This window comes from Prosopis cineraria, unplaced genomic scaffold (assembly GCF_029017545.1).
Source record: "Prosopis cineraria cultivar Desert tree isolate PC_DT_omini unplaced genomic scaffold, ASM2901754v1 PC7, whole genome shotgun sequence".
Lineage (NCBI taxonomy): Eukaryota > Viridiplantae > Streptophyta > Magnoliopsida > Fabales > Fabaceae > Prosopis > Prosopis cineraria.
Genome location: NW_026555338.1, coordinates 27,145,136 through 27,155,443, shown reverse-complemented (window position 1 = coordinate 27,155,443; position 10,308 = coordinate 27,145,136). Strand labels below are relative to the sequence as shown.

Here is a 10,308-nt window from a genome sequence, read left to right as displayed (position 1 = left end):
TAAGAGAATTAGTAGCACGTTGATTCCTGTGACAAAAAGTTATTTATATATATATATATATATAGAGAGAGAGAGAGAGAGAGGGAGTATATCATTCAAATTGAGTCAGTATTGACGGGATCAAAGTGTCTCTCCTATTTCTGTTTTTACTGTTAAGTTTTAAACCTTGGGACAATTATATTAAAATCTCATGCAATTTAGTTCAGTTGTCAATGAACCTTACAGTAATTAATTCATTTATGTGAGACCTAACTGTAATTCTCCCTTAAACCTTTGAATTTATATTTCTGTTTTATTTGATAATATAATTGCTATTTTATAAAGGAAAAAAAGATCTTGCCGGCCAAAAAAAAAAAGGATCAATGTGTCAATAATTATTTTTTAAGGAATCTAACTGTTATTAATTTTCTATCTATATAGGAGAAGCCACACTCCCTAGTCCCTCCATTAAAAAATATAAAGAATTTTTAACCACTTACATTTCACTATAATTTAACTAATTAAATCAAAGGTGCTAGGACGCTATTTATGAATTTAGCTTTAACCCTCAAAGTCAAAGCGTTAAATATGAGATATTCTAAGAATTTAAGTAATTAAATGTAACTATTCAAATAAAATCCTAATCCAAATCTAAGAGAAATCATTTTGATAAAACAAAAATTCTAAATCTAATTAATTTTCTATCCCATCACCTACCCATTGTTTAAGCCTTTGCCCTTAAAATTATTTTAGGATATTATTTATATTCTAATTAACAAGACACAATATTCATAAATAGTGTGGCTCATTTTCCAGATAAGTCATGCTAGTTAGATCAATAGATTATGGAGAACATCTATAATATTTCACCTACTTTAACATGTAACACTTTGTCCCTTGAAATTATCATTAAAAAGGTAAAATTATCATAAATTAATCAAGATCAAATACAAGTTTTATATCAAACTAGACAATTGTCAAGTTGTTAACAATGTAGCTTGTTCATTACATATCCGGGCTCAAAGAACTTCTATAGAAATACTTATATATTACTCATCAATAAAGTCCTCCTCACATCTGTAATGGGGTTTGAAATTAACTTGTAAGTTTTGAATCAAATTCTTACAAATAGACGACAATTGTTGACAAAATACACACCTAATCATTGCTTATAGATTGTAGATTGTAGATTTTAGAGGCTTTTTGGTACATATACCGCTTAGAAACAACAAAAACAGCCAAATTCAAAGCCCCTAAACCAGCAAGCAACAAATAATAATAGTCAAGGTGTGACCTATTCAGATTATTCCCAAGCTGTCTTCTTTTGCTTGTTGTCTCTACAATCCATATAATACCACTACTTATAAAGTTTCCAATCCCAACATTACTAACATAAAATGCAGCACCAATGCTTCTCATAGCCTCTGGCATTTGATCGTAGCACAAATGCTGAAGCCCTACCAATGCAAAAGCATCAACAAACCCAACTAGAATATACTGAGGAAGCAACCACCAAACCCTAATTGGCACTATTGTCTTTGGATCGTCCAAGAGATTGTGCTCGCTTGCTGCTTTAACCCTTTTGGCCTCAACTAGTGCAGCCACAAGCATATTTAGAATAGAACAGATTAAGCCAATGCCTGTTCTTTGGAGTATTGTGATGCCTGTGGGTTTGCCTGTGAATTTTCTTACCATAGGCACGAAGAATCTGTCATAGATTGGGATTATGATAATAATGGTGATGCAAGTGAAGCCAAAGAGTGCAGCTGGTGGAATCTTGAAGTGGGATCCATTAATGGATCGAACCATTGTACTGCCTTGTTTGATGTAGAAGGTTGTCGCTTGAGAAAAAACTACACTACTGTACAGGCATGTTAGCCATATGGGCATGAGGCCAAGCACTAGCTTCATCTCTTCCACTTGGTTTAATGAGAATAGTCTCCAAGGATTTCTTGTATTGCTTGACAAATCAGTGTCATCAATTATCATTGCCTTGTCCAAAAATCTGAGACACGCCCGTCTAAGTGTGAAACTTTGTTTATTATCAGTGTACAAGTGATGTGATACAAATGGGATAAAAATACTACTATGACATCACCGATAGTTGATTGTTAGTGAAGCAGACAAATTTTTTGGGAAATAACATGTAAGTCCCCTATAAAAAAATTAATTACTTACAGGTCCCAATCACTTGTAAATATTGAAATTTGGCAAGTAAATATTGAAGTTTGACTTATAAATTAGCTGAAAAAAATATTAATTTTTTATTTAGAATTAATTTGATTGTAATTTTCCTATTTTTCCCCTAATGAATACCTAGTTCGAAGGGCAAGGCCATGTCTTAAAGATAATGCTAATTGTTCTGGTAAACAAAGGGGCTAGTGACCATGGCTACATATTATTGAACTTTAGAGTGTCCATATTGCTCTAGTCCTACTAAGCTTCCAAAATCTAACTCAACTAAAACTTTTGTTTATAAAAAATAAAAGAGTGTTCGTTGCTCTTCTATAAATACATTTGGAACAAAAAATAATGCTATATATGTAAGCCAAAGATTTTTTTTTTTTCAACAGAGGCATGCTACATGTCAATTATAGATTCTCTCTCTATAAAATTAATGGCCAATGTCTATAAACCCAAAGGCTATCAACATTGGAATAATTTTGACATTTAAAGAATGATATTGTTCTAATGTGTACTTTAGGACAACCAACACTTCTAAAAAAATAGATCAGGGATGAAAATATATACTTTCTCTTGTCCTATTTATAGGGCAAAAAAAGAATAATTTTTTTAGTTATATTTATAAGTCACATCATTAAATTTTTATCATAATTTTTTTTTACCTTCCATTGAATGTTGAAAAAGAAAATATGTTATTGATGAAGTGTATATATTTAATAGAGGTAAAGTTGAAAACTTATTAAATTTTAAGACAGAGTTGATAAGTTTTAAGGTTTTTTTATACTAATAAAACATGTTAAAAGTGACTTATAAAAAGAATCAGATAAGTACTTTAAAGAAAACCCTTTTGTTCAAATGATAAGGTTATTCAAAGTACCAGAAATGTTTGGTGCGAGCATAAGTTTTAGATTGAGGGTCCATAAGAATACCACCGCTGGGTGTATCTCCATGGCAAACACCTCTTCCATCGCGCATCTCGTCCACTCGCCACTTCAAAATCGCGGCCGCCGCCACCCGTGTCGTGGTAGTAAAAGGACTTCCCAGTGGCCCTTGTTTTTTATACCTTCTTATGCCTAACAAGAAAATGCCAAATCCAACTGCCATAACCGCTGCTAATATGCTAAACCCTATGTCCCATCCAACATTATCCTAAAATGCCAATAAAAAAAATAATTAAGATGAATCACAAAAAATAATATGAAAAAATAAATAATAATTATGTTAAAAAACATACTTTTAGTTATTTAACTTTGAATAAGATTTTATTTTAGTTCCTTAATTTTATTAAATGACTTTTTAGTCATTTACCTCTATATCAAACTTTTAAATATTAATAAAAAAATATTTTTCAAATTTTTTCATATTAAATTTAATTTTTTTAAAATGATAATAATTTTCATAAAAAATAATCATTTGAAATTTAAAAATAATCCTTTTTTGAAATGCATGATTAAAGGTCATTATAAATTTTTGTATTATTGGGAAAGAAGCATATTTGTATTCTCTGAATATTACTCATGTTTAATTTCAGTTTGACGATCATTTACCTTTATTAATTGTTTATTAAAAAGTTCTATCAATTCCAGTATATTTTGCAACATTTTGCAAAAATAAAATTGCTTGGTGTGGTTGTTAATTGGTGTATCATGCTAACAAAAATAAAAAAAAATGCATTTTTACCTCCACCTTCTCTTGATTAACTCTAAGATGTCATGTAACTAGAAAATTAAGTCCAAGGTTAAATTGAAACTTAGGATAAATAAAAATAAACAACCAATCAAAATTATATTATATATTATAGATATACTTGTTATTGTTAGATTTGAATTATTTTAATTTTCTAGTATTGAAATGGGACAAAGTAATTAAAAAAATAAGAAAAATGAAATTAATTAATACCTGAATGTAAGTAACACCAAATATGGCAGATAAAACACCAACGGCAAGTCCAAAGTACCACCAATTGAAGAAGGAGGTCTTAGCTATTATCTCTTGTGGCGATGACTCGTCGAATTGATCAGCAGCAAATGTTTGAATGCATGGCTTGTGCCCTCCTTCTCCGATTGCCACTATGTAAAGTCCTATCAACAACATTAACTTTCGACTTTGCAGAGTTGGAATCGCCGATGATGCCGATAGTATCAACAAAAGAGTTCCCTGCATGACGCACGCATCTTGTCATAACTCATTTCAATGAAGTGATTATGACAATCTGCTTGCGTGATGTCATTGTATGCTCTCTGTTTTAGCAGCTCTTTTAATAGTAAGGGAAAGATCACAACTCATGGCTTCCTTTATATGTACTTGGTCCCTCTCTACCATTTTGCACCATCTATTTTTAATATTTTGCACTTTATGAACTAAACAAAAAATATTTGAGCTCAAAAATTTATTAGATATGTAATATTGTAATGAGTAAGATAGGATATATGAAGAGACAGTTTATAGGATATATGAAGAGACAGTGTATTTTCGTAAAAGACCCTACAAACATGTTCAATATAATTTTCAAAAAAGAAAAATTTGTTTATACATGTTATTACAATTTTAATCCTAATATAATTATTATTTTAAATTTTCAAATTATTATTTTTTAAAGGAATTATTAATTTTAAAATTAAATTATATTTCATTTCCTAGGTCATCAGGGTCCTGACTTTGCCACTATCTATGAGATTGAAGATTATCTGCTTACCAGCCTCCTTACAGTACCTCCATTGATTTTCTTTTGCACATGACCAGATCATCTTAATTTTTTTTTTTGTTATTATTTTCTTTTTCAATAGAAACCATGCCAATGTACAGTCAATATAATAAGGACCTCGTATTTTCTTGTTATATGACTCTACGTGCAGGACGAGTGAGTTATTTCACCTCAAAACATTTAAGGCCACTTTTTTCCTCTTATTTCAATTATAAAACTCTAAATAATATTCCCTTCAGTAGTTCTATATATTCATAATATCCTATATATTTTTTCTCAATACAAGACTCTATAAAATTTAATAAAACATTTTTTCTCTGATTAAAAAAAATGCTTGTCTCTTTATAAGTCTTTTTGACATTTTAACTTTCTTAAATAATCCTAAAAATATAATCCCCCCAGTCCTATTTACAGAGCAAAGAGAAGAAGATTTTTTTGTCATATTTATAAGTCACATAATTAAATTTTCATCACAAATTTCTTTTTTTACCCTCCATTGAATGTTGGACAGAGAAAATATATTATTAAAGCATGTATATTTAATAGGAGTAAAGTTGAGAACTTATTAAATTTTAAGACAAAGTTAATAAGTTTTAAAATTTTTCTTGGTATTAATAAAACATGTTAGAAGTGACTTATAAATAGGACTAAAAAAGTAGTTAGCAAGGCCTTATAACAACATAGGTAATAAAGACCAAATTGAAAATTGAGAAATATTTATTTTAGGTATATGTATACATAAAAATTAAATAACATGACGGTTTTTTTTTTTGCAATATAATTGGGAAGTTAATTAATAGGTATATATAAACATACCAAGAAATAGATGATAGAAGCGACGATGATGGTGTTGAAACGACCAAGGTACGAATCAGCTATGAAGGCTCCGGCGAAAGAAAAGACAAAGGACACACCCATCCATGTGTTGACATTCTTAGCAGCTGTCAATGTTGTCTCTTCCATAACATTCGTGAGGTAACTTATCAAGTTTCCAGCTAAACCATAGAATGTAAATCTCTCTGCCATCTCCACAACTGCATGCATTTCAAACAAAATTAATGCATACATACATACATGTATGTGTGTATCCTCTAGACCACAATATATGTCATTAGTAATTAATTTATGTTTCATGAAAAATGTTGGTTGAACCCTTATTTTACTAAAAAATGCCTAATATCTTTACATTTACACCCTTGAGTTTTCCTATTAACAGTTGCATGGTCTTTAAATATGGAGCATTCAAAAGACAAGGCATGTAAAAAAAGCATGGGCATAAATGATAAAAGGACATAAAATTTACCTAGTACTCTACACTTTGGAGTTTGGACCAAATTAAAGGGTGCTTCTAAAAGGTGAGCTGTATTGTGGTCTAGAGGTACAACTATTGGTTCCCATATTTTTAATGTGTCTTAGTATTAAATCCTATATTTTTTTGTTGCTCCAAGTTCCTCATGGTTCCTATATTTTTATTGTTGCTCCAAGTCTCTCGAGTTTCATATGTTTACCATGTAGGCCCTTATAATTTTAAATATGACCATTAAGAGCTTAACGATGGCTAAGCTTGTACGAAGCAAAAAAAAAAAAAAAAGGCTAGTGGCCATTGTGTACTAACAAAAAAAAAAGGCAAGACATTGGATTAGAATTCTTAAATATGCAATAGATGAAACTAATACTAGGGTAGACAAGCAGCAAGGCTAGTGGCAATTTCGTCCATATAATGTTTGACTCTTCATAATTTTACTAACTCAGCAATTGAATTACCAAAGTGATAAATATTAGCAGATGTTATTGATGATAAGAATTAACGTTGCAAACTGATGAAATTTAAAGGACTTGGAGCAATAGAAAAAAAAAATATAGGAACCAATACCTAAACATGCTAAAAATACATGAACTAACAGTTACATTTTCTAAAAAAGCATAATATATACATGTTTTTTCTTGTTAATTTAATTTTAGGGTAAACATAACTTTTGGTCCATATACTTTACTCGTGTTTTGCTTTTGATCCCTATATTTTTTTTTTGTGTTTTAGATCCCTACACTTTTGTTTTTCATTATTTTTGATTTCTGTATGAGCAAAGTATAGGGACCTTGGAAGGACCCAAAACAATAAAAAAATATAAAAGAGTAGAGACCTAAAACACTGAAAAAAAAAAGTATAGGGACCAAAAGCAAAATACGAGTAAAATACAGGAATCAAAAGTTACATTTACTTGTCATTTTATTAGTAAGTTTGACATACAAGATTTAATTGCATGATTTACAATCAAGACCTTTCATAATGGCAATTGTTCAAATCAATGTAGATGATCATCTTTCACGAAATAATTGAGACCTAAATGTCAACAAATTGATCGATTTTTGGGGTCATCCACGTGTGTCATACAGGAGGGAGTGCTAAAAAAACATTTCCGTCAAATATGATGTGAGAAGATATTATTAGAACTAACAAAAGTTAGTCCAATTAGTAAATATTTAACCTATAACTTACAAGGTCATGGGTTCAAATTTTATTGTCATTGTAAAGACCTTATTAGTGGGGAATCTATACACATCTCTTTAAACATTCTTTAAATTGAGAAGCATACCCTAGCTTTAATAAATCTCCAAAACCCAACTCATTTAAATTTTTTCATGAAAAAAAAATGTTTTCAGAAAGAGAGCATACAGATGATGAAGATAGCAGCACTCCAGCCAGCTTTGGAGGCCTTGCGATCACTTGAACAGTTATTACCTTTTACTGCAGATTTGTTGTTTTCCATTGGTTCTACTAATTAAGCAATGAAATCACTCAAAATGTGAATGAACTTTGTAGGCTTGCCTTTGATCAACTTGATATATATATATATATATATATTGTTAGCCATGAGGTATGTTTGGGAGTTAAGGATCATTTTTGTCCTCAATCTCACCCTAAATTTGACTATGGGTTAATTATGTTCCTTAAAGTTAAAGATTCCTTCTCTCATTATCTTGCCGTTAACTCACCATCTATTCAAAGTTAGTAGCCTTACATTCAATTTTTAAATATTTTTATCCCCAGAGTGTCAGTGGACATCCTAAATCCAAATATTTTATAATAAATAAATATTATAAAAAATTGAATGTGGGCTCTGACTAATGTTAAAAAAACGATGAGCTAATAACAGGATAATAATGGAGGGAATCTATAACATTGAGTGGGTATTTGGTGACCTTCGGATAAAGTTGAGGGAAAAAATGAGCTTTAACCCTATATTTAATGGTTATTATTATGTACGCATCTATAAAGAAATCAGCAGGGGTCAACGTAAAATTTGGCTGTAAACGTTAGCAAAACGATAATATTTGCAGAAGCCATGTATATTTGTTAAAAATGGCATTTTCGCAAACACAAACATATGTAATCTTTTTTTTTAATTATTTTTTTAATCAGAATTATTACAAGTCTTTACAAAGTATGGATAGCCAAGATTCCTTTGTCTTTTTTTATTTTTCCTTTTTTTAATATATTTTGCGAAGTTCCTATTTCTGTTGAATGGATACAGGAGACGTAGAAGAATTTTATGCACTCGATCAAAGGCAAGGTTACATTTTCATCATTGGGCTACTCAAGCTGGCGCTCAGAATCTATGTATTTATAAATTAGGGTTCCATTAAATTTATATGATCAAGTAAAAAAAATAAATAAATAAATCAGGCCAAGCCCATTCTAGTTCAGGCCAGCCCGAAAAGTCTAAACATGAATTTTAAAAAAAATTAAATTAAAAATTATTAATATAAGCACTCTGGTACGATATGTCTTATAGTCCCAGAACGCTTCTACATCACAACATTCTGAAAAATTATATTAAAAAATTAAATATTAATAAAGAATCTTTTTAGAAAGCGCTCCAGAAGGTTATATGTTTCTAGAGTGATTCTATAAATTTATAAAATTATTTAATGATAAGTTATTATAAATAAAATTATTTAATATTAGTAATTGAATTTTTAATTTACCTTATTATTAATATATTTTTATTTCATTATTAGTATCAAATAATTGTTATTATATATTTAATGTTAGTATTTTGATGTCTAATTTATTTTATTATTAATATATTTATTATTTCATTTATTTTTTACTATTAGTATATGTAATATAAGTTTTTTAAATTTTTGAAAAAATTTTATTTTAAATTAATTTATTGTTTATAATAAATTTTAATGTATTATAATTAATAATTATATTTATGAAAATAATTTATTAAATATTAGTCAGTAAGAATAATTAGTAATTTTATTTATAAAAATAATTTGTAAAGGGAGAATGAATATGTGATCGTTATAGTTTTTCTTGATTTGAAGTTAGGTTTCTGTAAATAATTGAATCCTTATAATTTGATCCATTTGCTATGTTAATTTCTAAGGACTAAAGTTATTAATGAATGATTAACTTTTTTAATGGAGAACATGAGGTCCTTGAGTGTTCCTTAAGTGCGAGATTGCAAGTTCAAACGTTCATGAATGTAATGTGTGCGTAAGTTACTTTCATTGAGTGAAAGATAAAGAAGTGATTTCTCAACCAATAAAAATTAGTTCAATTGGTCAAGATTTAATTCATAATTTATAAAGTTATGAATTTAAATCTTGTGTTCTTTGAGTTTAAAGGTATATCTTGAATTTAGTGAACTTTCGGGATCCATACTACACAATACCAATAATTGATTGGTTAAAAATAAATAGTGCATGAAGAAGTGAAGTTAAATATCTAATTAAATGATGTAGACCTAAAAATATTAATCAATGGAGGTTGATATTACAGCCAGAGTCTCTAATTATGGAATTGATAATTGGGAAAATTACTATATAAAGTTTCCTCTAAACATTCTAACTAATCAAAAATTCCACTAAATACATAAATGGTGAGAAATTCTTAGGTATACCAAGTCTATTACGTCATTTGTTGTCTATCCAGTAAATAAAAATATTACATTTAAATGGCATTAAATATAAATTAATTCTAACATTAATGATAGTATAAAGAGAAAATGTAATAAATTAAATATACATTTTATTATAAGAATAAAATTAATTAAAATAATATCACATAAAATTTTATTTAGATGACTTGAAGTAATCCAATTGGACCACAAATGACGAGGCGAATCCAATCTACTTAAGAATTTCTCCATAAATGGTTGTGAGGTGTCAGAAAACTAGGTTATAAATAAATTTTTTGTTAATTGACTAAAATGCCCATGCTCATTGGCTCCTCTGATTCCCCTAAACTCACACTTTTAGTTCCCTTCCTCCCCCTCCTGCCAAGAAGTTCTCTATCCTGTTGAAGAAGATAATGACCATGGCTTTAAGATCTATATTAATTTTAACTTGTTTATTTTTTTCCCTAAATATCATGTTTGATTTTTTTCCCAACATATCATTTTTGAATTTTAGTTAAAAAAAAATCTTTT

General features: G+C 29.0%; 1 pseudogene; it reads right to left on the bottom strand.

The window, feature by feature from the left end:
- Positions 1–1,137: 1,137 nt before the first annotated feature.
- LOC129316659 (protein NRT1/ PTR FAMILY 5.4-like) lies at positions 1,138–7,635 on the bottom strand (annotated as a pseudogene).
- Between the last annotated feature and the right edge of the window lie 2,673 nt (positions 7,636–10,308).